At 41.8% G+C, this 26478-nt stretch overlaps 1 pseudogene; it reads left to right on the top strand.

Annotated features, from left to right (window-relative positions):
- The window catches only part of LOC148501479 (scavenger receptor cysteine-rich domain-containing protein DMBT1-like), a 73581-nt pseudogene that overhangs the window by 28348 nt on the left and 18755 nt on the right, over nucleotides 1-26478 (top strand).

Consider the following 26478-nt stretch of genomic DNA (forward strand, 5'->3'; position numbering starts at 1 on the left):
AAGAATGGCATTAAGCAGTATTTTTTGATGAAAATAAGTAGTCCTGTCAAATTTGGGGTACTTGAAAATGGGTGCAGGCATTTTTTAAAGTCTCTAAAGTGAAGTTTTTAAAATTGTGAAAAACGCACCAGTTACATGCACCTGCAATCCTAAAAACACCTGACCCATCCTTGCAGACCCCTAAGAAGGCTATTTCGCTAGTTTTTATGCTTGTTCCCCCACTTTTACTTTTACCCCCCCCTAAAATTAAAGTACTTTTTTGGGGTGTTCTAATGTTTTTTCCTAGGATTTTTTTACACATTTGTCCTTTGGGGGGTTACCCCACGTTTGCACCCCATAATAAAAATGTTGCGCTTCTTTTCTCCTGCTATTCTTAGGCAAATCTTTTTCACCTATTACATTGCATTGACTTACCGCGTAGATGAAAACCGTCTGGAATTGAATTTGGAGATATGATCCGACCACGCAAAAAGCCGAATAGGCGATACTTTTTAGTGGAAAACGGCTTTTCGCTTTTTTTTTTTATAACACAATTTATTAAAGTTGTTGAAAGAATACAATACAAAATGCATTATGAGTATCATTACATAAGCCTAACATATAATAGGGATAGCATCAAATAATATAGTTAACTTTTCATAATCCATAGGCAGAAAGGACTCTTCAATGTTACCACACAAAAGGCAATGAGGAAGATCTTATTGCATCATGATACCATAACATAAAGAAATAAACATATAGTATATAATTGACAAAAACCTTAATCATTTTGTTCTTTTTTTGTTTTGTATAGAGCTCAATAAAGGAGTAAAGAATGAAAAGGAAGAAGAGAAAGAGAAAGAAGGGGGGAGGGGGAGGGAAAACACATAGGGATGATAAGGTAATCCAATACCAAGGGTAGACAAGACTGTACAATTTTTACAATAAGACATAAGGTATTATGAAACAGACCACACAGAGCGGAATCTATATCTTCAAGTAATCAAACATTAGTGTCCAGCTGACGCATTAAAAACCAATTAGTGGGTTAAAAAATGTTTTGAATATGTTGCTGGGTTTCAGCATCTAGTTGGTCAATATAAGTACCCAACTTTTTATAAAAATGAGTGACACCTTTCTCTATATCAGGTAGAGTGGCTTGTCGCTCAAAGAACAAAAGCATATTTTTAATTCCAGTTACTGTAGGAGGAAACCTAGAGGTCCATTGATTTAATATAAGTTTCTTAGCTATAGTGAGAATAACTGTAAGTAGGGGTATAATAGATTTGCCTCTAGCGTCAAGATTCCAATTTGAAAAAAGTAGGAGGAGGCAAGCAGCAGGATTTTTAGCTAATCTTAAGGAGAAAATAGTATTTATAAAATGAATGGTTTTGTCCCAAAATTTTTTCATATTGCCACATTGCCAAAAATTATGAAAAAAGGATGCATCTGCAGCTCGACATTCCAAACATCTACCAGATTCATTAGGTGCCATATATTTTCTCTGTGATTGAGATATATACGCTCTGTGCAGCATTTTCAAGTGTACCTCCTGTAAGGCAGCAGATTATAAATATTTCAATGAAATAGAGCAATGATTTAGCCATTTCTCCTGAGGTTCCAGAGAAGTAATATCGTTTGACCATTTCAGATATGACCGTTGCCAAAGAGCTACTTTTTGTGGAGCTATAAGCTCTGGGTATAAAAATTTGATTCTAAAAATATTATTACGTAAAAAAGTAAGTAAAGTAACTACATGATCTACATCTTGACCTTCTAATAGGGCTGGGGGTTGATTTTGCGCAAAATGTCTAGCCTGTAGGTACATAAAGAAATTATTATGCTGTAATTGATATGTGTCTTTTAAATAAGGAAATGTAAGGATTATACCTCCCGGATCGAATATGTCTCTTATGGCGGCAATTCCTGCAGGTTTCCAAGAAAGAAACGTTTTATTCTCTAAACCTGGAGAGAAACAGGGGTTTCCCCAAAAAGTGTTATATGGAGAGCTGGTGGGATTTCTACGTAGTTTTTTGTTAATGGAGAGCAAGGCCTTATATGTACCTGTAAATAAGACATTAGTTAATATGTTAGCAGGTAATAAGCGTTTCGGGGTATGTAAAAGTGCGCTAGGTGAGAAGGGGTGAAAAAGAGCCTCTTCTAAATCCCAATTAATAAAAATAGATCTCTTCATCAACCAATCAGAGACGTATCTAAAGGGCGCAGCTTGTGTAAAAGAGTCAATGTCAGGAACTCCAAATCCTCCGTCACCCTTCTGTAATTTAAGCTTTGCGAAAGCAATCCGAGGCTTTTTCCCCGCCCATATATAGTTAGAAAAAAGAGAATTAACTTGCTTAACATCTGTCTTAGTAAGGCCAATAGGGAGCATCTGTAATAAATAGGAAAGTTTAGGGAAAACTATACTTTTAATAACTGTTATTCTGCCTAATAATGATAGTGGGAGAGGCATCCAGTGTAATAATGTCTGCTTGATTGATGAAATAACTGGCAAAAAATTTACATCATACAAAGATTTTAATCGAGTTGGGATTTGTACTCTGAGGTATTTAAGGGAAGACTTACATATTGGGAAAAGGAAAAGGGATGCGTGTGACGTAAGCAGGGAAATATCTCCCCTCCAGGGGAAGCATCTCCGATTTTGTAAAATTAACCTTGTATCCTGCAAAAGATCCAAAGCAATTTATTATATAAGTAATATTCAGAATAGAACGAAGGGGATCGGAGATGAATAGTAACATATCGTCGGCAAAAAGAGCCAACTTCACCTCATAGCTACCTAAGCGTATTCCCGAGAAGATTGGGGAGTTGCGCAGGGCTATAGCCAGCGGTTCTAATGCAATATCAAATAAAAGTGGGGACAATGGGCAGCCCTGACGTGTACCTCTATTAATATAGAAAATGGGGGACAAGTATCCGTTACTCAGAATTTGTGATGAAGAATTACAATACAGACATTTGAGGACTGAGATAAAGTCATCCGGAGCACCAAACCTATGAAGGGCTTCGAATAGATGGTCCCAAGTAATTAAATCAAAAGCCTTTTCGGCATCGAGTGAGAGGATAACACTATCAGTTTGAGATCCGGACAACTCCATCTTTTGCATTACTGAAAGAATCTTCCTAATGTTAACTACAGAGTGCCTTCCCCAAATGAACCCTGATTGATCTGAGTGTATAATAGATGGTAAGATAAGTTTAAGTCTGTCAGCCAATATTTTCAATAATTATTTTTAGTCAGAATTCAATAGGAAGATATGTCTGTAAGATTGAGGAAGCTCTGGGTCCCGTCCCGGTTTTGGCAAGACTTTAAGCAGCGCTGATTTAAAATAAAGAGGGAGAGCCTCTCCCGATAACAATTTGTTAAAGACAAGTTGTAGTGTTTCGCTGATTTTAGGAGCTAAAATGTTGTAATAGTCATTTGTAAGGCCATCAAGGCCAGGGGCTTTACCTGGTTTAAGGTGATGGATGGCGTTTGTTACTTCTTCTATAGTTATAGGGGCTAGAAGTGAGGAAGAATGGTCATTAGTCATCTGTGGAAGATTAATACTTTCCCAAAAAGCTGCCTTCTCAGTAGCATCAATCTGCGGTTCAGAGTATAGATTAGTAAAGACATTTTGCAGAATGCTGGATATTTGGGCTCCTGATCTAGTATTATTTCCATCTGTGGATCTAAGTGATTTAATAATAGACGGGGGGTGTAGGCCTTTCAATAAATTGGAGAGCATTTTGCTAGGTTTGTTACCATATCTATGAAAATGGCAATGAGAATGAAAAGTGTATTTAGCCTCAGTGTCAGAAGAGTATCAAACAAGGCTTTCTGGTAGAGATATGTCTCCTTAGCTGCTGAGGAGGGGTTAGTTTTAAAATGTTGATATGCTGTGGTTAGAGCGGCCTGTTTCTCAAGATATGTACTGCGAAACATTTTATCTTTATGGGCACAATAGGACATGATATCACCTCGGATCACTGGCTTTGAGGCCTGCCAGAACAATAAAGGAGAATCTCTCTCTGTATCTACATTGTTATGTTTATAACTGATCCAAGCAGATTCTAACATAGCACAAAACTTTAAAAAGTGGGATATATGTGAAGGAAAACGCCACTGTATAATCGGGCCTTTATTTACAGAGCATGACATTTTAAACCAACATAAAGAATGTCTGAAAGACATATAGGTTCAATATTAGATTCCAGTACTCGAGGGAACAATATTTCAGACAGTAGCAAGTAATCAATACGAGAAAGCGTGTGGATAAACATGTATAATCATGCTCTACAGGATGGCATGCCCTCCATACATCAACCAGGTGTAGTTGGCGGGAAATATGTGGTATTCCAACTCTCGGAGCTGAAGTTCGTGGACCCGGACATGAGGATCTATCAAGCTGCGGAGCAGCGACTATGTTGAAATCTCCACCATAAATAATAGAAGAATTATTATATTTATATAAACGACTTGTAATTTTTAAGAAGAAATTTTTAGAATAGCTGTTAGGGGCATAGATATTACATAATACATAGCGAGATGAATTTATAGTAACATCAACTATAATATAGCGTCCCTCTGGATCCATCTCCGTGGAGTGAACCGTAGTGGAGAGAGATTTTTTAACTAGGATAACAACCCCTCTAGCTTTCGATGAATATGGTGCAGAGGCCAAAACAGACCACCTGAGCATATTTCATTTGAGGATTTCTGGAGGCAACAGATGCGTCTCCTGAAGAAACGCTACATCCAAATGAAACTTAGACAAATAAATCAATATTTTTTTCCATTTGGCCGGAGAATTGATGCCTCCTACATTTAGAGTTCCGATAGTCATAGTAGACATATCACATGAACAAAATATAAATAAATGAAAAACATATCACTAAAATAGATATCAGAAGATGCGGATGTAAGCATCTAACAGTCATTATCAGAGCTTTCCAAAAAGTGATGGCTATACCAATAAGGGGGATACAAGACATGAGACATTGGGGAACGAGGAAAAGAATGGTAGAAATTGAAAAGAAAGAAAGAGTAGAAACAAGAAGTAGCATAGGCCATAGAATAGCCATGCATATATTGCATTGTGCAGATAAGGAAATCCGGTATAGTTTAAAGTCCCTATAGGGCAACACAAGGAGAGTGGAAACTCCCAGTGAGACCCCACCTGAATAAGTAATACTAAATGTAACACAGAACATTTAGTTTGGAGCTTATATTAAAAGGAAAGAAGGAGATGTGACTGAGCACACCGCAATCAAAGGCACTTATATACATATAAACAGTTAATTAATCTATATATAACCAGAGGAGGAATTAACACCCTATCACAAACATGAAAGAACCTTACTTAATGGAGAAAGGTAGGCATTGAATATAAGATATATACTTTAAGTCGGTAGGCTGATATTGATATCTGATGCCTAGCTCAAAATATCTTATACTTAGCAGTATCTTTTATAAGAGGAACATGAGTCACTTAATTATTCAAGAAGCAAGGAAAAGCAATCAAATCAAACGTGAACAGGACTCAGGGCGCAGCATCAGCGGCAGAAACAGCAGACGCCTCTTCTTCAGCCAAGTAACCCTCTGCATCTGCTACATTTGAAAAATCTTTAAATGAGTCACCATTGAAAAGTCTTAGACGAGAGGGGTATAGCTAAGCAAATTTCCGATTTCCCTTAAAGAGTCTGGAACATAAAGGAGAAAACTCTTTTCTAGCATGTGTGACTTCAGCAGAGTACTCTTGGAATATATGTATCCGGGAACCATTCCACGTCAAGTCACGCTGGCGTCTAGAGGCTGACCAAATGGCTTCTTTATGTAAATAATTTAAGCAGCGGAATATTACTGCTCGCGGCTTGCTTTCAGGAGATGTGCGTATTGGACCCAATCTGTGAGCTCGTTCAATAATAATATCAGTACTAATATCCTGTATATTTAGTAGCTGCGGCAAAGAGGATTGTATAAAATGCATGAGAGCTGGCCCTTTAATTGACTCTGTGAGGCCTATAATACGCAGATTGTTCCTTCTGGACCTGTTCTCAAGATCATCCATTTTATTAATGAGCTGGTAATGGGACTTTTGCAAAATGGTCGAATTGGTTTTGAGTTCAGCCACATCATAAAATACTTCTCCTAATTTCTGCTCAGTAGTAGTTATTCTGTCAGAAAGCTGTTTCATTTGAGTCTTAATACCCTGGACAGCTTGAGTCAGCTTGTCAGCATGTGCTTCCATTATGGGGCCCATTGTGTCCTGAATTGCTTTTACCACATCATTATATGTGAGTGGACCCTCAGAGGCAGGTGCGGGGGAGATGTGTATTGACTGGGAATCGGTAGGAGAAACATGCTCCAGCGTGTCTCCTACCTGTGTATCAGGTGCGGCGGCCATGTTGGATTCTGTCTTCCTCCTGTCTGCGCGCTGGCATTGTTTGTTTGCCGGCATTGAAGTGGAGAAATATCTCTCCATCAGGGCGTCTTCCCCTCCGGTTAGGTGCCTAGGATGCGGCTCTCAGCCACTTGTAAGTGGTGCAGTAGCTCCGATTAGCAGGGCTCACAGCGGAGCTAAGTCAGCCAGCGTCTGTACCCATCGGCACCGGAACCGGAAGTCCGGCTTTTCGCTTCTAACTGAATACGGCCCTATGGATGAATTTATATTATATACATTAAATATTATATATCTATACTAGATTATGTAATTTGTACTGACTATGTCACTACTAACCATGTGACACAGTCAGAACAGCAGTGCCAGCCATCCCTTACCTCCTGTGTTGCTTCTAGAGCCATGAGGAATTACTCACGGAGCTCCTCAAAGGCCCATGAAAGGAGCTGCTGCTGGGCAGTCACAGCAGCTTCTGCGCGGTCGGATGTGAGCTCTGATCGAGGAAGTTATGAATTGGTAGGGCTGGCAACAGAAAACATGGGGCCCGGTACACCCATGTTTCTGGGGCCTACCATCCCCTGGTCCTCATGAGGTACAGGTTAGTTGGCTTAAAAGTCTTTCTTACATACTGTATATGATGGTTTTTCTGCAATGGGGAACCATTGAAAAAATTAATCCTCCCTTGGCGGATGGTGACTTCAGTCGGTATTCACTATTCACATAAAAGATCACATGGGCCAGAATATGCTTATATGCTTCTTTGCACAGGAATATAACCAATGTTATCATCCTATAAATTGGTTCAATCAGCTAATGCATATTTACAGAGGTTTTGGTGCAGGACAAAATGCGAATGTCTCTGATCAAACAATTTTATATTATTAAACCATATTTGCTAATTTGGTATACCATTTGTATCAGTAATATATTTTCTTTAGAATTGGTGCCTTATTGACGATTACTGTTCCCAAGCCTTTTATTTTAATCCTGCCAGTCATAGATAATCTACAGCAACTCTCCCCCAGTTCTCTTCAGCCTCATTACTCCTTGTTTCTCTCCAGCTTCATTCCCCTGGGTCCCCCCAGCTTCCTTGTGTCCCTCGAGCCTCACCCCAGACCTGGGTCTCCCCACCTCCAGTCCCCAGTGTCTCTTCAGCTTCATCCCTTTTCAGATCCAGCTTGCTTGTGCCTCTCCAAGTCCAGTGTCCTTCTGTCTGCTCACTAGTGTCTCTCCAGATTCACAGTGTCTTTCCAGCCCCTTTCTGTCTCTCCAGCCCCCTACTCGCCATATTCCCAGTGTCTCTTCAACCCCTTCTATCCATCCAGCTTCCCAGTGTCTCTTCAGCTTCCCAGTGTCTCTCCATCTTCTCTGTCTCTCTAGCCAGCTTCTGTCTCAGCAGCCCCCTTCTGTCTCTGCAACCCCATCTTTCTCTGCAGTCCCCATCTTTCTTTGCAGCCCCAGCCCCCTTCTGTCTCTCCAACCCCCAGTGTCTCTTCAGCTCCAGAGTTTCTGTGTCTCTCTAGCTCCCCAGTGTCTTCTGTCTCTTAAGCACCCTAGTGTCTCTACAGCTTTTCAATGTCTCTCTAGCCCATTCTGTCTCTCCAGCTACTGTCCCATTCCATCTCTCCAGCTCCCCAAAGTCTCTCCAGCTCCATCCCCTTCTGTCTCACCAGCTCCAGCCTCCTTCTGCCTTTCCTGACCCACAGTATCTTTCCAGCTTCAGAACCCTTCTGTCACTACAGCTTCCCAGTGTCTTTCCTGTACCCTTTCTTCTTGCCAGCCCAATTCTGTTTCTCCAGCTTCAGCATCCCTTTGGCTACAGTTCACAGTCATAGTCACTTACCTTCTTGCTGCTGCTGATTTTATGGCATCAAGCGCTGCGCCAAAATAAGAAAAAACTTTATTGTACCAGCTGCCAGTACTGTAAAAGGAGAAGACCAAGTGACAGGGCTCCCTGGACCATGTACATGGTGGAGGAGATCCAGAGGCCATGGCAAGCCACTGAGGGGAGCATGGGGCCTGGACCAGCATGGACTATCTTGTGTTCCCAGAGGCCCAATCTGCCCCTGCATCTCCCCATTTGTCTCTAATCTTACTGGTCTTCCCTCCATTATTTACCTGTATTCTACCGAATTCAAAATAAAATATTTTTACATACACATAAGGCTATTAACCAAACTATGGCAACATTTATCTTTTCACTTATTTCAAAATATCTCCAAGCTCCACCTCTACGCTCTGCACAAAATCTCCCATCCACACTCATTACCTGCTCCCATTCACTGTTTTCAGGCTGCACCACTCTGTGGAATGTCCTCCCATGCGCAATAAGACTCTCCTCTAGTTTTCAGATCTTCAAGTGTTCCCTGAAAACTCACCTCTTCAGGCAAGTTTATTAAATTCCATAACTTTACATATTTTCTCTTTCTTCACTTTCACATCATGCCGACCATACAGCCCACCAAGAACCTCTGCAATCTGTCTGGACCAATATGTAGTATGTAGCAATTATCCTTGTGTATCAGTGTCTATTTTCCTGTAGATTGTAAGTTTGAATACAGAGCCTTCTTACATCTTTGTCTGTTATTACACAGTCTTGTTTTATTACTATTTTGTTCCCAAGTGTAAAGTGCAACAAAATATGCTGGCGCTATATGAATAACTGTTAATAACTAAATAAATTTGTCTCTTGTCTTTTCCTACTCGTTGCTTTCTTCTAGTGTCTCCAACCTGCACTCAAACATTTAAGAAGTTCTAGTTTTAATTATCTGGAAAAATATCACACAGTTTCTTGTTTAGCATCCAATATCTACTAACATATTGTACAGTGGTTTGAACAGTCACAAACATGCTTGGGCATTACTGCTGAGTCTCCAGGTCTCATAAGTATGGTTGTAATCGCAGATGCTCCACCACTGTAATGAAATATGTATTGCAGAGAGGTGGAACAGGTGATTAAGGTTTAAATGGCCAATTGTACCTTAGTATTTTATAACCTATTAGCGCAAAATAATTAGAAAGTATATACGTACCTGGCTACATGTTCTGTGATATCTCCTGTTTTATCTATTGTCTTTTTTCTTTTAACAGCTTAGAAAGTCACCCAAGTTGTATATATGACTCAGTGACAATGTATGATGGACATATTGGAAGCTCTGTGCTTGGAAAGATTTGTCAGCCAGTAAACAACACCTACCGGTCATCATCTAATTTAATGACCATTGAGTTCAGAAGTGATCGAAGTGTACAATATACTGGCTTTGAGGCTTGGTATAACACTTCTGCGGCACCAAATACAACATCAGGTAAGGTTTACTGACAACATGTGGAAGGATAATAGGCTTCATTATATGATGCCTATTAGACATTTTTGGGTGTAATCTGGTGTAATCTGTTCCAGTCATATTCTTTCTTCTATTTCAGTCATTCCCAAACTGGGTCCTCAAGGCAACCAAACAGTCCAGGTATTAAGGATATCCATGGCTGAATACAGATGGGTAAATCAAATTGAGTGAGGTACTAATTAAGTCAGCTAGCATGATTATCCTTAAAACCTGGGCTGTTAGGGTGCCTTGAGGACCAAGTTTGGGAACCTCTGTCCTATTTCATGATTCATTAAAGGGCTCTTATGGATAACTTCTCCACTTGTCCACTTCCCACTCTAGATGGTTTAATACATTTCCCCCTTAGTAACCATTTTTTTGGTTGCAGTATGTATGCTTGCTAGAATGATGGGGTACCACATCTTAAATACAGGCCCCTCTTTTTCTTATTGCCAGATGTTACTACATGGTGCATACTGAATTTCACAATGCCACAAGACTGAATTGCTACTATACGAGCTAACCAATAGTGAAATTATATAGGCAGTTTTCCTATACAGAAGGATTTGGGGATTAGAGGCAAAATGTTGAAAGTCAAGCTATAAAATGGACATTTTGTTACTACCTTAACTAAATTTGTAGTTTATATATTTTATTACCATGTTTATATAGTGCTAGCAGATTCACTTCCATTTTACAATTTGGAACACAGTAATAAAACCATAATGAGAGAGAGAGAGGTAAGTGGGCCCTGCTCACATTCTTACAAGTACTTTCATGAGATTAGTGCTATATATAGAAAGTAATTACAGATACTGCATGTCCTCTTGCATCTTTGTCGCTTGTGTGGCAAATCGTGCCACCCATGGCTTGAGTCACACATCCGCGAACTAGTATGCGTTTGCACCCACGACTTCCTAGGATTGCAAGTTGTGAACACAGTGCGCGGCATGGCCGCGGCTAATCTCATGGCACGATGCATGTGCACATTTGCAGTGCAATCGACAAAGATGCAAGAGGATACACCTGTAGGTGGATATATCTGCCTGTACATCTACGGTGGCTGACGGCGCCCAGGGCACATTCACCGCTCGATCCCCCTTAGTTACGCCACTGGATATTTAGAGAGATGTAGAAAGAGTGGGAGAAAACAAAAAATAGACAGTACTCTGTAACTCTGTTACTGCTTGAGAAAGGGCATTTGTGCCTGAAATGCTCTTGACTTGCACAATGACACACTTTGTTTAGTGTAACTGCTCCAGTGTGCTGTCTATTATTTGCTCTCTATATTATATTGGACTTGGCACCAGGACCTTATTTTTTCCTGATTTATTTTGGGTGCGAACCTGTTTTACATTTTTTTCTGTATATTACATCTGTTCAGCTCTTTTCTTTTGGGTTTCAAACGCAGGTTTGACTTTCACTTTATTGTGGAATCTAGATGTTATACAGTATTTGTACCAAGAGCTGTATTTAAATCTTCTCAATGTAAATGCTGAATTTCACTCAGCCAGTTTTGGCCTTTGCATTATATGGGTATGATATGGCTGTTTAAAGATATATGAGTATATTTTTCTTTCAACCACCCTCGGTTTGCTACAGTGCTTGTCTCACATCCAAGGTGGATTTCTTAGTTCCTCTCAAAGTGTTCCCATCAGTGTAGACAGCCATTTTGTTTGCTTACAGCTGCTGGGACAGCATGATGGCACAGCAGTTAGCATTGCACTGGGGACAAGTGTTTGATCAGGGTCCAATCTATGTGGAAATTGTATGTTCTTTCCATGTCTGTATGGGTTTAGTCCTGGTGTCCAGGTTTCCTCCCACAGTCTAAAAACTTACACATAGAATCATTTTACCATGTCATGCAGATATATTGGCTAGGCACAGAAAATAATTATATAGAAAAAACTTTTTTCTGTGTTTATGCGCAAAAACAGACAGAATAATGCAGCATATGTATTAATGGGAAGGTTCACATAACTTCCCACAACAAAATCTTAGAATACAAAAATATAATACAATATATGCGCAAAAAAGCTGTATTCATGTAATCATGGAAAGAATAATCACCCTTGTAAATCCAACATCATAGTAAATGAGGTCCTGTATATTTAGCGCTTTGATATATGGATCAATCACAGAAGTCCTCTTTTTTCCTCAATTTAGGGAAGTTGATGTACCAACAGCACCACTTCACGATGATATAAAATGAAAAAGAGAAAACCAATAGGGCAGACACCTTTATAATGGAAAAAGGTTTTTAATATTTAAAAATATTGCACTCACAAACATAATGAATTAACAAGCATATAACACAAAGGCATGTGTAGAGGGTCAGCATATACTCATCAGGCCAGCTCTTTGATGAAGACAGTGCTCAGAGCTACGGATACTCCACACACCTTAGGCCGAGACAAACAGGCAGACACCCCAGGGACATCCAATACTTAAAATAGCCACACCGCTTAACGCATTTCTAACCGGATTGGTTCTTCCTTCTGAGGACTACCTTCATCAAAGAGCTGGCCTGATGAGTATATGCTGACCCCCTACACATGCTTTGTGTTATATGCTTGTTAATTCGTTATGTTTGTGAGTGTAATATTTTTAAATATTAAAAACCTTTTTCCATTATAAAGGTGTCTGCACTATTGGTTTTCTATTTTTCATTTATATCATCGTGAAGTGGTGCTGTTGGTACATCAACTTCCCTAAATTGAGGAAAAAAGAGGACTTCTGTGATTGATCCATATATCAAAGCTCTAAATATACAAGACCTCATTTACTATGATGTTGGATTTACAAGGGTGATTATACTTTCCATGATTACATGAATACAGCTTTTTTGCGCATACAGAAAATAATTAACCTGTACAGAAAGCTATTAATTGTACAGAATAAGGCCCTCATTCAGAGCCGGATGCTCTGAGCAGAGCGCTCGCTCTGAATGAGGGCCGTCCTCCATAAAAATGGAGCGTCCTCCAGGACGCTCGTATAGCTGTGGGTCACCACCCACAGCACATACGAGCGTGCAGGATGATGGTCGCGATGGTCTTGACCATCGCGACCATCGCCAGTGCGACCAGAAGCCTGTGGTCGGGGTTTTCGACCACAAGCCCTGGAGTGATTTTGGCTCTATCAGAGCCAAAACCACTCCCACTGACATCACTAGTGATGTCAGTGGGGCCGGCTTCTGATGGTAGGCGTTCCCTTGGGAATGCCTCCGTCTGGCAGGCACGCCCCCGGCACGCCCACCAAAGGGGGCGTGCTGTCAATCAACATCGACAGCACGCCGCCTTTGATCAGACACAACGAGCGAAGGAAAGTCCTTCGCTCGTCGCGTCTGGCACATGCGCACGACGGAGCTCCCTCCGTCGTGCGCATGCGCAGTGCACACCATCGACCCACTTGCGAGCGGACAGCCGCTTGCGAGTGGGTCTGAATGAGGCACTGAGCTTTTATAACCAAGGTGTCATATATAACTTATTTCATGTTGGTTTTGTTTGCAGATGATATATGGAACAACCCATCATATGGTAAGTTCTATCTCTTAAAGTAACCCAAATGGCAATGTGCTTTATTGACTGTTTTTAAAATGCTGAATCCTTATAGACTAATCAATTAGATTAAAAGATTTTGTAGGCAAATAGTCACTGCTGCAACCTTAAATAGTGCCCCTCTGCATATTTAATTTAAACTAAACATTTATATTCATTATAAATCCCCAAGGCTATATGTCAAAATAAGTCCTAAATAGTGTTTCATATACATCAAACTTGATAGATTAATTTCCATTGTGGTATGCATACAATTGTACATTACAATATTTTAAAACATTAAATAGTTACATAAACAGACATATGAAGCAAGAGATGCCAAACTTAATAATAGATGAAAATGTCCCTCTCATCTCCCGCCTGTTCCTTTATATATATTTATATATACTAGCGGGGATACCCGACATTGCCCGGGTTGAAGAATGGACCTTAAAGAACATCTGCAGCTTTCATTTTTTACACTGAAGACCAACACTGGAGACCATGGCATATGAAAATGTGCTTGGAAGAAATTAGTAACTGTCAATGCAGGTGCAGTGTGACAGTTGATCCTCCAACTCACTGCTCTTCCGTTGGAGCTCTGCCTGGCCCCCACTGGTACACATCAGCCTGTGCCTTCAGATCAGTGTAGTGTTAGGCACTGGAAGATATCCTGAGTGAACTTGCTTAAACCAAAATTTCAAATCAGAGACTCCACGTCTACATGGTGGGCACCATATAGACCTCCATGGCCCTAACGAACTTCAAACCTAGCCAAAAACTTAATTCTGGTCAAACTACACCACCATGCCAATTTGGTGGAACTAGGTACAAAACTCTGAGCATGCCTCAAGGACAAACAGACAAAGTCACTTTCTCCCTTATTATATACTAGCTGGGATACACAGCATTGCCCAGGTTGAAGACTTCAAGTACACCTGCAGCCTTTATTTTTTTACTTCCTATAACTTGGATAACTATGCAAATTAGGAGTAAATGACAGTGCAGACAGGTGTATTCTCATGCCACTTGAATTGGAGTATATCAGGACAGACTGACTTACAGAACAGAAATCAGTATAGCTTCCAAAATCACTTGAGTTTCAGAAATCACTTCAGAATAGAGGTGGTGATTTAGCTGTGGACAGATATGCTATCGCAGCTGCTAACATGTTAGCAGCTGTGGTATCTATAATAAGGTAATGCGGCATTAGTGCATTAGTTATCACAGCTGTGTCCAAGGATGCAGTATCATATCATCTGCGATCCCTTTGGCCAGCTGAGAGACCAAAGGGTCACACAAGATGGCTGCTGCAGAATAGTAAAAGAGGCTAGAAAATCTCTGTCAGCCAATGGAGATCTTGCCTTTCCACTCCCCCCAAACATGGAGACAGAGGAGGTCATCGTCGCCGCCGCCCGCTACCTTGCCTGAAATGGCAGCAGACTGTCAATCACTGACAGTCTGCTGCCGGACTACTTGCAAGATCACAGACACGTGCTGCACATGTGCAGTATGGGTCAGGTGCACACACAGATTTCCCATAATCAGGAATCTGCATGATACCTGCCACTGCCTCTGCAGCTGAATCACCTCCTGAAATCACTCTGCATACCAACATTGAAGACCATGCCTAGCATGGCTGCAATGAGGGGGAATGTTGGGACTGGAGTCCCGTTCGCGGACAGATGGGGGCCTGTCTGGAGTGGGAGTGTGTGGCTGCGATCAATCTTGCCTGCTGTTTATAATCTCCTTATGTTAAGCTTTGCCAGGATCAAAGATAGTGGATTGATTATGCTGTCTGCCACAGTCTGAATGTATCGAGTGCTGAGCTACTCATGAGCCTGCCAGAGGGTGACAGTGGGCTCTATTCATCATGTTAATTACCTTTTTGCCCTGAGGAAACCGGATATCAAGCAAAATGCGCCATGGCATCACTGACCACTGAATCAGTCTTGTAAAAAATGTTTAAATAACTATATAATAAGATTTGAGTAGTCTCCTTGTGCACCTATGACACTACCTAAGCAGCAAAAAAACAATCAAAATAATAGTTCAACCCTTAGAACTCAGGGACATATAATTAAAACAAAATATTGAAAGCTGAAATGCGCTAATGTTTAAAATAACATAGATACTTCCCTTTCAAAGGTGGACAGTTTGTCTTATGGGTAGATGTTCTTTTCATAAATGATAATCTTCCAGTATATGAAAGACAAAAATGTATACCACGACCATAGTGTAGTATTATCGTGAAAAAGTATAATTATTATCATCAAAACAAAAAAACATAACTTAGAATGTAATGTGTACTTCCGGTAGCCTGTACCATACACTATTACATGAATCCGGATATTTTAAAAGATGGGAAACTACCAGAAGTCCACTAAATGAGGGCACGTAGATGTAAAATTGGAGGTATCCGTATTACCTCTGTACGACATCCAGTCAAGGTCCTTCTGGAAAATTCCTTAATTAAAATGGGTCCTGTCAGAGGTGTCCAGCGCGTTTCGGGAGCGGTTCCTCCCTTCCTCAAGGCAGTGTGACAGGAACTATTCTACTGGTCCTTAAATACCTAACACTGCATTAACTTCCGAGTCTTTAGGTCAAATAATCTTACAAAATGGGGTTTTAAATATATATTCCATTATACTTATTGTTCAAAGGAAGAATAAGATACACAGAATAAATTATAAATGTGTTGTGCAATGACTAATGTGTGCAAGTGCAATAAATACCACCAATAACAGACAATTTGGGAATATATTAGAGTTACTTTCTCACACAGAACAGCCGGTTGAGCAGTACAAACTAATACATATAATTGGCAACATTGTTTCTATCTTGGTAGGAAAGTAATGGTTACAACTACATTAGCTATTGAGACAGTAACTGTCATAACATCATCACAGTGGGAAGCATTGCCTGAAAAGATAAAGCATTGAAATAAAGGATATAAATCACATATTACATATATTGAACTATATAGCTCTCACAATGGTTCCTTATAGAGAACTTTGTTGAAAGACACACAATAAAATTACAAAACCCGGTGAGTCTGTGTCTTAATCACTTTATTTGTATACTTCAAGCACTTTGTCTATATAATAATTTTAATCAAGATACTTATTAGGGATACAGTATCCCCAGTGTCGGACTGAGACATGAAGGGCCCACCATGGTAATGCAATGCTAGGAGCCCATTGAAAAACTTCCAACCCACCGCAGTACCCCTTTTTGTTGTCCCCTCAAAGGGACCTCTAAGTACCAGTTGCATGAGTCAGGGAATCGGGGAATGTAGTTAGTTCAAACTAGGGGTGAGCGGGTTCGGATTTCTGAAATCCGAACCCCCCCGAGCCCCCCCGATCCGAGTCCGATCCGAGTCAGGCTCGACTTTTCCCGCCTGACTCGGATTCTGAAATCGAGGCAAAACGTCATCTTCCCGCCTTCCGAGTCTCGCGGGTTTTGGATCCTATATAAGGTACCCACGTCGGCGCCATTTTCTCACTCGGCTGTGGACAGTGAAGAGGGAGGGTGGGAGTTAGGGCTGTGTAGTGTAGTGTAGTGTAGTGCTGCTGTTGTCCACTACTTCAAAGTCCATAGGGGCTGGCTGTGTTGTGCTGTGCTGCTGTTGTTAATAGGGGCTGTGTCCACTACTTCAAAGTCCATAGGGGCTGGCTGGACTGTGTTGTGCAGTCAGTTCTCCATAGGGGCTGTGTCCACTCCAAAGTCCTGTGCAGTGTCCCAGTCCTAAAGAGGTGCTGTAGTGTTGTCCAGGGGGTGCTCTGTCCATCAGGGGTGCTCCCCCCAAGTGCTAAAAAAATAATATATTTTCTGTGTTTGTGAATTGTGTGCGCAGTAGCCGCACGTGCATCAACAAAGTAGTGCCAAGCGTGCGCCTGTGTCATAAGTAAAGGGCCGGCTGGCTTGACCGTTAAGGGTGCTGTAACCCCCGAAAGTACACTCCAGTCCAAACCAAAAAAAAAATTATTTTCTGTGTTTGTGAATTGTGTGCGCAGTAGCCGCACGTGCATCAACAAAGTAGTGCCAAGCGTGCGCCTGTGTCATAAGTAAAGGGCCGGCTGGCTTGACCGTTAAAGGGTGCTGTAACCCCCAAAGTACACTCCAGTCCAAACCGAAAAATTTTTTTTTTCTGTGTTTGTGAATTGTGTGCGCAGTAGCCGCACGTGCATCAACAAAGTAGTGCCAAGTGTGCGCCTGTGTCATAAGTAAAGGGCCGGCTGGCTTGACCGTTAAAGGGTGCTGTAACCCCCGAAAGTACACTCCAGTCCAAACCAAAAAAAAAAATATTTTCTGTGTTTGTGAATTGTGTGCGCAGTAGCCGCACGTGCATCAACAAAGTAGTGCCAAGCGTGCGCCTGTGTCATAAGTAAAGGGCCGGCTGGCTTGACCGTTAAAGGGTTCTGTAACCCCCAAAGTACACTCCAAACCAAAAAAATATATATTTTCTGTGTTTGTGACTTGTGTGCACTGTGGCTGCACGTGCATCAACAAAGGAGCAGCGCCAAGCGTGCGCCTGTGTCCCATAAGTAAAGAGCCGGCTGGCTCATTTCTTAAAGGGTGGTGTAACCCACAAAGTGCACTACTCTCCAGCAAAAATAAAAAAATATTTTCTGTGTTTGTGTGCGCTTTAGCCGCACGTATATATATCAATATAACATAAATGGAGGACCAAACTTTCTCTGATAAAAATAAAATAGGGAAAGATCAAGAACCACTTCCTACTAGTGCTGTTGCTGCTGCTGGGAGTTGTTCATCATCCCAGAGAGGAAGTAGGAACATCACTACTTTTACTAAACAATTGACCCTCCAACAGTCCCTAGCGATGAGGATGAAGTACGACAGCAGTCATCCTGAAGCAAAACGTATAACTGAGGCCTTGACTGCTATGTTGGTGTTAGACGTGCGTCCGGTATCCGACATTAGTGCAGTGGGATTTAGACAATTGATGGAGGTAGTGTGTCCTCGGTTCCAAATCCCGTCTAGATTCCACCTGCATCCTCAAAGCAGCAGCGACAAGCGTGCGTCTGTCTGTTAAAGGGTGGTGACACCCTCAAAGTGTGCTACACAAACAATTAAAATATTGTTCTTTTTTTTTCTGTCTTTGTGAAATGTGTGGGCTGTAGCCGCACCTGCATCCTTAAAGCAGCAGCGACAAGCGTGCGTCTGTCTGTTAAAGGGTGGTGACACCCTCAAAGTGTGCTACACAAACAATTAAAATATTGTTCTTTTTTTTTCTGTCTTTGTGAATTGTGTGGGCTGTAGCCGCACTTGCATCCTCAAAGCAGCAGCGACAAGCGTGCGTCTGTCTGTTAAAGGGTGTTGTAACTCTCAAAGTGCTCCAAAAAAATCAAATTTTTTTTTTTAATGTGTTTGTGACTTGTGTGCGATGTAGCCACACTTGCATCCTCAAAGCAGCAGCGACAAGCGTGCGTCTGTCTGTTAAAGGGTGGTGACACCCTCAAAGTGTTCTACACAAACAATTAAAATATTGTTCTTTTTTTTCGGTCTTTGTGAAATGTGTGGGCTGTAGCCGCACCTGCATCCTTAAAGCAGCAGTGACAAGCGTGCGTCTGTCTGTTAAAGGGTGGTGTAACTCTCAAAGTGCTCCAAAAAATAAAAAACTATTTTTTTTATGTGTTTGTGACTTGTGTGCGATGTAGCCGCACTTGCATCCTCAAAGCAGCAGCGACAAGCGTGCGTCTGTCTGTTAAAGGGTGGTGACACCCTCAAAGTGTGCTACACAAACAATAAAAATATTCTTCTTTTTTCTGTCTTTGTGAATTGTGTGGGCTGTAGCCGCACTTGCATCCTCAAAGCAGCAGCGACAAGCGTGCGTCTGTCTGTTAGAGGGTGGTGTAACCCTCAAAGTGTGCTCCACAAACAATAAAAATATTCTTTTTTTTTTCTGTCTTTGTGAATTGTGTGGGCTGTAGCCGCACTTGAATCCTCAAAGCAGCAGCGACAAGCGTGCGTCTGTCTGTTAAAGGATTACATCGGTGACAGCATCCAAGTAGGCATGTCAGACAGTCCGTACCTGTACTGGCAGGAAAAAGAAGCAATTTGGAGGTCCCTGTACAAACTGGCTCTATTTTACCTGAGTTGCCCCCCCTCCAGTGTGTACTCCGAAAGAGTGTTTAGTGCAGCCGGGAACCTTGTTAGCGAAAGGCGTAGGAGGTTGCTTCCACAAAATGTGGAGAAGATGATGTTCATAAAATGAATGATCAACTCTTCCAGGGAGACCAGCCTCCAGAACGTACAGAGGGACCTGTGGTTCCAGCAGGGACGAATTAATACTCTGTGAGGATGAGGATGTACATAACACTGAAGAGGGTGAGGAATCTGTGGATGAGGAGGATGAGGACGACTTCTTGCCTCCGTAGAGCCAGTTTGTGCAGGGACAGATTAATTGCCAGCTTGTTTTGTGGGGGCCCAAACGAACCAATCATTTCAGCCACAGTTGTGTGGCAGACCCTGGCGCTGAAATGATTGGTTTGTTAAAGTGTGCATGTCCTGTTTATACAACATAAGGGTGGGTGGGAGGGCCCAAGGACAATTCCATCTTGCACCTCTTTTTTTTCTTTGCATTATGTACAGTTTGGGGCCTAGTTTTTCAATGCCATCCTGTCTGCCACTGCAGTTTCACGCCTAGATGGGTCACGTGTTTGTGCCGCCCACTCGTGTCGCTTAGCATAGTCATCCAGCTACCTCGGTGCAACCTTTTGGACATAAAAACACTATTGTGAGGTGTGAGGTAGTCAGAATAGACTGGAAATTAGTGGAAATTAAGGTTATTGAGGTTAATAATAGCATAGGAGCAGAAAAACCTACAAATTCTGTGATTTTAGCTGTTTTTATGCTTTTTTTCAAAAAAATACAGATCCAAAACACAAAACCCAGAACCCAAAACACGGAAGGGTGGTTTTGGCAAAACCAATCCAGATCCAAAACACGAAGAAAGATCCAGATCCAAAACCAAAACACAAAACACGAAAAGTGGCCGGTGCACACCCCTAGTTCAAACACGGTATGAACACAGGCAGACACTAAGGATAAAGAACACAGGGCCTGATTCACTACCGGTCGCAACAGCGATTGCGCACACATTCGGATGATTGTTGCCTTCTGCGCATGCGTATGCATTACAGTGTGCATGTGCGAAACACAGGCATGCCAGTGCGTTCAAAACAATGGTCTTGCAGTCTTGCTATGGATTACAGATGTGTGTAAAGTAAAGCGAGCGCCCTTATGTAGTACTGTGACAATATTGAGTTCACAATAGATTAGGATACTATTGCAATGAGACTGCGTGCGTAATCGCTATTGCAATCGCAGTTGCGATCAGTAGTGAATCAGGCCCACAAACAGGGCAGACAGACACTTAAGATATGGAACACAGACAGGACAGGCAGAAACCAGATATAGAACACAGACAGAATAGATAGATGCAGGATAAAGAACACAGACAGGGCAGGCAGGCACCAGATATAGAACACAGACAGGACAAGCAGACACTAAGGGGTAAAGTTACTAAGAACCGAGTCTGGTTGAGTTAACAATTTCTGGAGAGTTTGGGCATATTTTTTCCACTTGCAAATTTACTAATGTAAAACTCAGAGAGAGATCTCCTTTGCTATGGGAAAATACTGGAGAGTTAGCAAACTCTCTTCAGTTCACCATCGGCTAAACCTTTTCACTAGTGAAACTAGGATTCGGGAATTTACCAAGATGAGAGTTTCTAAACTCTCATGAGAATGGACAACACTCCTGTAGAAATTCGTGAAATCAATTCACCTGCCTGTGATCTGCGAGTTTGGCAGAAATTTACACAGATCAGTGTGATCCAAGAATGTTTCTGCCTAAAGTGGGGTCCCCCCTCTCCCGAAACCCCGTGCTTGGACTGAAGTCCGGGGCTCTTCCCTGCACCCCTGAGCTGTGGGTACTGGAGTAATAAAGTGTTAAATAGTTGAAAACTATTATATTTTACAGTGGAACTACAGGTGCCAGCATGCCTGCCCTTTGTCACTTGTGGAACTACAAGTGCCAGCAGGCGGCCGGTACCTGTAACTACACGGTAAAATAAATATTTAAATAAAGACAGGACCATTAAAAGTAAGGGACACAATGTAAATGCAGAAAGAGGTGTCTCTAGGACACCTCCTGCATGCAACTATGATCCAATTGCAACGTCCATCGATTCTGCTTCGGATCACCATCGCGACCATTGGGATCAGTCACGATGTTTGCTGCCCTCGTCCATTCTGCATAAGCCAAAACTCACTCAGCCTGGCCGTCGGAGCGTCTCTGCCTTGTCCAGGAATTCTGCGTACAAAGACGCAGACCCTGGGCTTAGCACGCCTACAAAATTGGGGTGACATGTCCCTCTTTTTTACAATGGTCCTGGCTGCCACCCCCGCTCCGCCCCCCCAAAACTTTGCAGCATGTTAATCTAAGTGGGAGACTGCAAGTGATTACGCAGGACCTGCTCTACAAATGCACAGATCCACAACATTTGGATATGTACGTTAACCATCTGGTTTATGTACATATCTGAATCATGCCCAAAATTAGAACATGTATATCCCCAATTAGAGCAGAGAAAAAACCACCACAATGGCCCTGGTGGCAAAAGAATAAATGAGTGCACAATAAATAAGCCACACACAATGTGACACGGAGGTATTGTGAAATGATTTCACAGGAGGAGCATTATAAGCAAAGAAGACACCTAATTAGTGTAACTGGTTATTGTCACCCATGGGAATGGTCTCTCTAATCTCTATCAGTCTATCTGCTATTCACTGACAAAAGGTTATAATTTGTCAGTATAATACAGGTAAGTATAGTTAGGTTACATATAACATATATACCAACTAAAGGAGAGATATTCCCCTCTTTTCCATCAGGACATTTGCTAATGCACTAAACTTTATGTGGAATGATTATGTGCATGTCACAAGTGATTTAAATGTAATTGCTACCAGTGCTATTTTATACAATTACAGTGTGTTTTAGATACATGCTTTTGTTTTATTATGTCTATTTTTTAATGCTATCTATTGTAGGTTTTTGAATAAATTTGTTTTTTATATTTAGAGGAGCCTGGATCGTTGATTCATTTCAAACAAGCGATATACAGTATATGAGATATTATATTTTATAGCGCAGTCCTAATTTGTAGTTTTTTATTAGGCTTATTTCAACCTTCCACTATACTTTGATAATTTATGTGTATTTATGATAAAAAATTATGTTTAACAATCGTTGATTTTTTTTATTGCAGAGAAATGTGGAGGCATTTTTACTAATTTAAATGGAGCAATTCATTCATCCAGCACAAATTCTTCTGATTCTGATAGCTGTGTCTGGTACATCACGGTGAACAATAATTACAAAATTAATCTGACTGTTTCTCACTTTTTGTAAGTATAGTAATGGAAACCTCTTCAGTGGTTGCAGAACCTATTTCCTTAGATGTATTGGGAGAAATAACAATAAATAAATGTCCCATATAGGGCCTGATTCAGAGATGGACTCTATTGCAGCCGCGGTTGCGTTCCGGAGTCACAGTGGTGTTAATATGCAAATGCTAGTTTCAGCCTTTATTAGTGTGCGCCCTCCCTGTGACTAGCATGCGCCGGACGCCCACTTTCAATTCTCTTGGACAATGTAATTCCACCGGTTGTACTATACATTCCACCAACAGCGCACCTTCATGTCCACCATCAGCGCACCTTCACATCCACCATCAGCGCACCGCAGCGATATATTGTCCAGTCGCATGTGCCATCGCTGGGTACACACATTGTGTAGTGTGTACCCATCTGTAGCTTACTATGTTTTAGAATGACACTCTGTTCATTTTTGTTCTGTAATCTCTTTGACTTGTCTCAACCCTATCCTGTCAATATTATGGGATAATCTTGTCTCCATGAGTAGATAGTGGAGGTAGAGGCAAGGGATGTAATGAGACCTCAATAGTATTTAGAGATGTGAGGTTTGGTTTCCTGGAAAACAAGCACACACAAAGTTTGGGGTTAGGAGTGGAATCGAGTCCTGGCTTGGATCACTTTTGGGGTTCCAAGTAGAACCGAGTCCCAGGTTGGGTCTGCTGTAAGTTTGGATTGCATGTAAACAGGCACAAATTACTTTATTTTAGCATTTTTTCTCAATTTTTTTTTTAAAAAATCCCCACAAAACCCAAAACCGAATTCAAACCAAAACACTTGAGAGTGGTTTTACCAAAACCATAGCTATAACATTTGAGGATGGCTTTGGCAAAATCAAAACCAAAACATGGGGTTCTGCGCACATCTCTAATAGAATTGTGAATGGCTTGAAATAACTTAAAACTAAGGGCTGCAGCAGTTGCATATACAGTATGGAGGACAGAGCCGTTACTAGACTTTTTGGTGCCCTGTGCCAGAAAGAGCATTGCCCCCCCCCCTTTTTCAAATAGGGACATAAGATAGTGCACCTTAAAAAGGGCCATGGCCTAATGGGGAAGGGCCAGGGAAGAGACAGGGGAGGCCAGGAGATGCTGGGGATAAAAGAGGAAGCTACAAGTGAGAATGATAATAAACAGGAAAATTGACAGGCCCAAACAGCACCCCCTGCCCTGCGGTGCCCAGTGCCATGGCACTGGGCTCCATCAGGGCAGTTAAAGCCCTGATGGAGGACCCCAACAGGACCAAAGGGAACCTTCTATATTCAGTTTGCATTGGGTACTGTGATATCTTCCTAGGATACTTTATTATGTAAAATGTCCAGGATGTAGTCATAATCCCAGCGTGCGGGATGCTGGTGCCGGAATCCCAACACCCATCAGAATCCCGGTGCTGGCATCCTGACAGTAAGTAGTGGGGTTAGGGGGAGGGTTAGGCACTAGGGGGAAGGTTAGGGGGAGAGTTAGGGTTAAGGGTTAGGCACTAGGGGGAGGGTTAGGGTTAGGCAGTAGAACGGGAGTAAGCTAAGTAAGGCTCTGTACATTGGGGATAATAAATGGAGACAAGCAATGCTAATACGGAACAACAAATGGGATACACAAAAAATAGTGGTGAATAAAGCAAAAGGAGGCAGATAAGAAACAATAGGTGTAACTTACAAACCGCAAATGCTGTAGATCCTCAATGAGTGACAGGTGCTTCCTCTTGTACTTACAGTAAAATGAATTTTAAGGTGAATGCTCACTTTACAGTCTTTGGAACACCCTATAAAATCAGCATGTTCCTAGTTCTGATTGTTTTCGGAAATATTTAGAAAATGTACATGTTGGTAACACAATCAACAGGTCACATCATGTCCAACATGCTCCAGCTCATTTCTATAATCTTGTCCCACTGACATAAATCTTGTTTTTCTGCAAGGCGGATTCCATAGTTATTATGATCATCATCAATGATGTCATTCACATCTTATTTATTTGTTTGTTAGGATTACAGTATATTTTTGTGCCATTTCCTCATTATAGTCATTCTACTTTTTCTTTATAATTCTGTTCACTAGAATGAAAACGTCCCTGTCCTGCCACTCCTTCTCTCTGTCTGTCTACGATGGGACTCCGCATGGGTCACCTTTACTTGGGGAACTCTGTGAGCATACTGCCCGAGTTTTCACCTCTTCATCCAACAGCATCAGCATAGTGTACTCCAGGCTGAATCGTGATACTGATTTTGGCTTGGAATTCTCTGCCTCGTATTACTCTGTCTTAAACAACAATGCTAATGGTACTTTAATGTTACTTTCATTGAAAGTACAGAACATAGAGTTTTATTACATCACTAAATTAGATTGATCATTTCATAGGTTTTTAGGAGTATGATATAATTTATCATGGTATTATAGTTAAAGCTAAAATAATAGTTAAGTAGGATTTTATATTATGTTGGAGTATTTCCTCACCCGCTCCATCTGTGGACCTTATTTACAACAGGCCCTGGATACACAAAGATGTTCCCAGATAGACTGCCTAGTACAGACTGTCTACCCACACACCTATTCTCTGCTGCCAGGAAACCAAAAAGATGAGATCCAACCTCCAATCCTAAAAATTGTTCCTATCTATAAATAAAAAGTTACCATTTATCTTCCCAAATACTACTTAAATTAGCCTAATCTTTCATTCAATAATACATTAATACTGAAAGTGAGGGGATATCAGAACGATTATCTGTTTATTACATTTTTAGGAGTATGCCTATATACATACCTCCCAATACCGGAGGTCTCAACATTGGAACATGGGGATTGGTTGTTGCAAAATAGGGGTATGGCCACACCCCAAGTGGGCATTTTCTTTTGCAAAATATATATTTATTTGCTTGATGCTTTGGAGAAACCTGCCTGCCAGTGTGCGTGCGTTATTCACTTCCCAACCCCCACACAAATCGAGATGAATAATCATGTGACAGTCCTCCAAAAAATGGACAGTTGGGAGGTATGTGGCTAGAAACCAGAAACGCAAAGAACGTCCTCAGATTGCAACCTATTGTGCAGCAACTCTGAGCTGAGGCAAATATTTAAGTCTGTTTTGACTAGCGGAAATACCAATATTCCGGTTTCACTGAAAGGGACAGGGGCCGGCTGGCAACTTTTAGCCTGGAGGGCAAATGCATGCAAGCGGCCCTGGCAGAGGAGTAGTGTGTAGCCAGGGTGCTCGGCAGGGCCGGCCCTAGCCAATTTGATGCCCTAGGCAAGATTTTGGCTTGTGCCCCCTAGCACCGCCACTAGTTCCGCCTCTAACCCAGCACCCCACTCCCAGCAGCAAACCTCATCCAGCAGGCACTCCTCACCCAGCACAGCGCCCCTCACCCAGCAGCACAGATCACAGCTGCAGCACCCATCACCCCTCACCTGGCCAGCACACAGCACCTCTCACAGCAGTCAGCTCAGCACCACTCACTCATGTTGAGCTGACTTAGTAAAAAACTCACTCTTAAGAGCTGCCAGACTACCTCTGAAGCCATGCGTACGCCCGCCCCTACAGTTGTTTCCCCAGCTCCTAGTCATTCCTGTGCATGGTGGCTGGCAAATACATTGCCCCCACAGGAAAAAAACACACTGCCCCAAACAGGGAAAAATTCAAACACATTGTCCGTTATGCATTATCCACTGACAGAGGCCCCCATTAAACAATGAAGCATAACCTCTTTAGCCCTCGCTGAAGGGGTTATGCCTTCCTTTCTGGATTTAACAACAACAGTAACATAAGATTCCCGCGGTTTG

The sequence above is a fragment of the Taudactylus pleione genome, unplaced genomic scaffold (genome assembly GCF_031769625.1).
Source record: "Taudactylus pleione unplaced genomic scaffold, aTauple2 ptg000518l, whole genome shotgun sequence".
NCBI classification, from domain to species: Eukaryota; Metazoa; Chordata; class Amphibia; order Anura; family Myobatrachidae; genus Taudactylus; species Taudactylus pleione.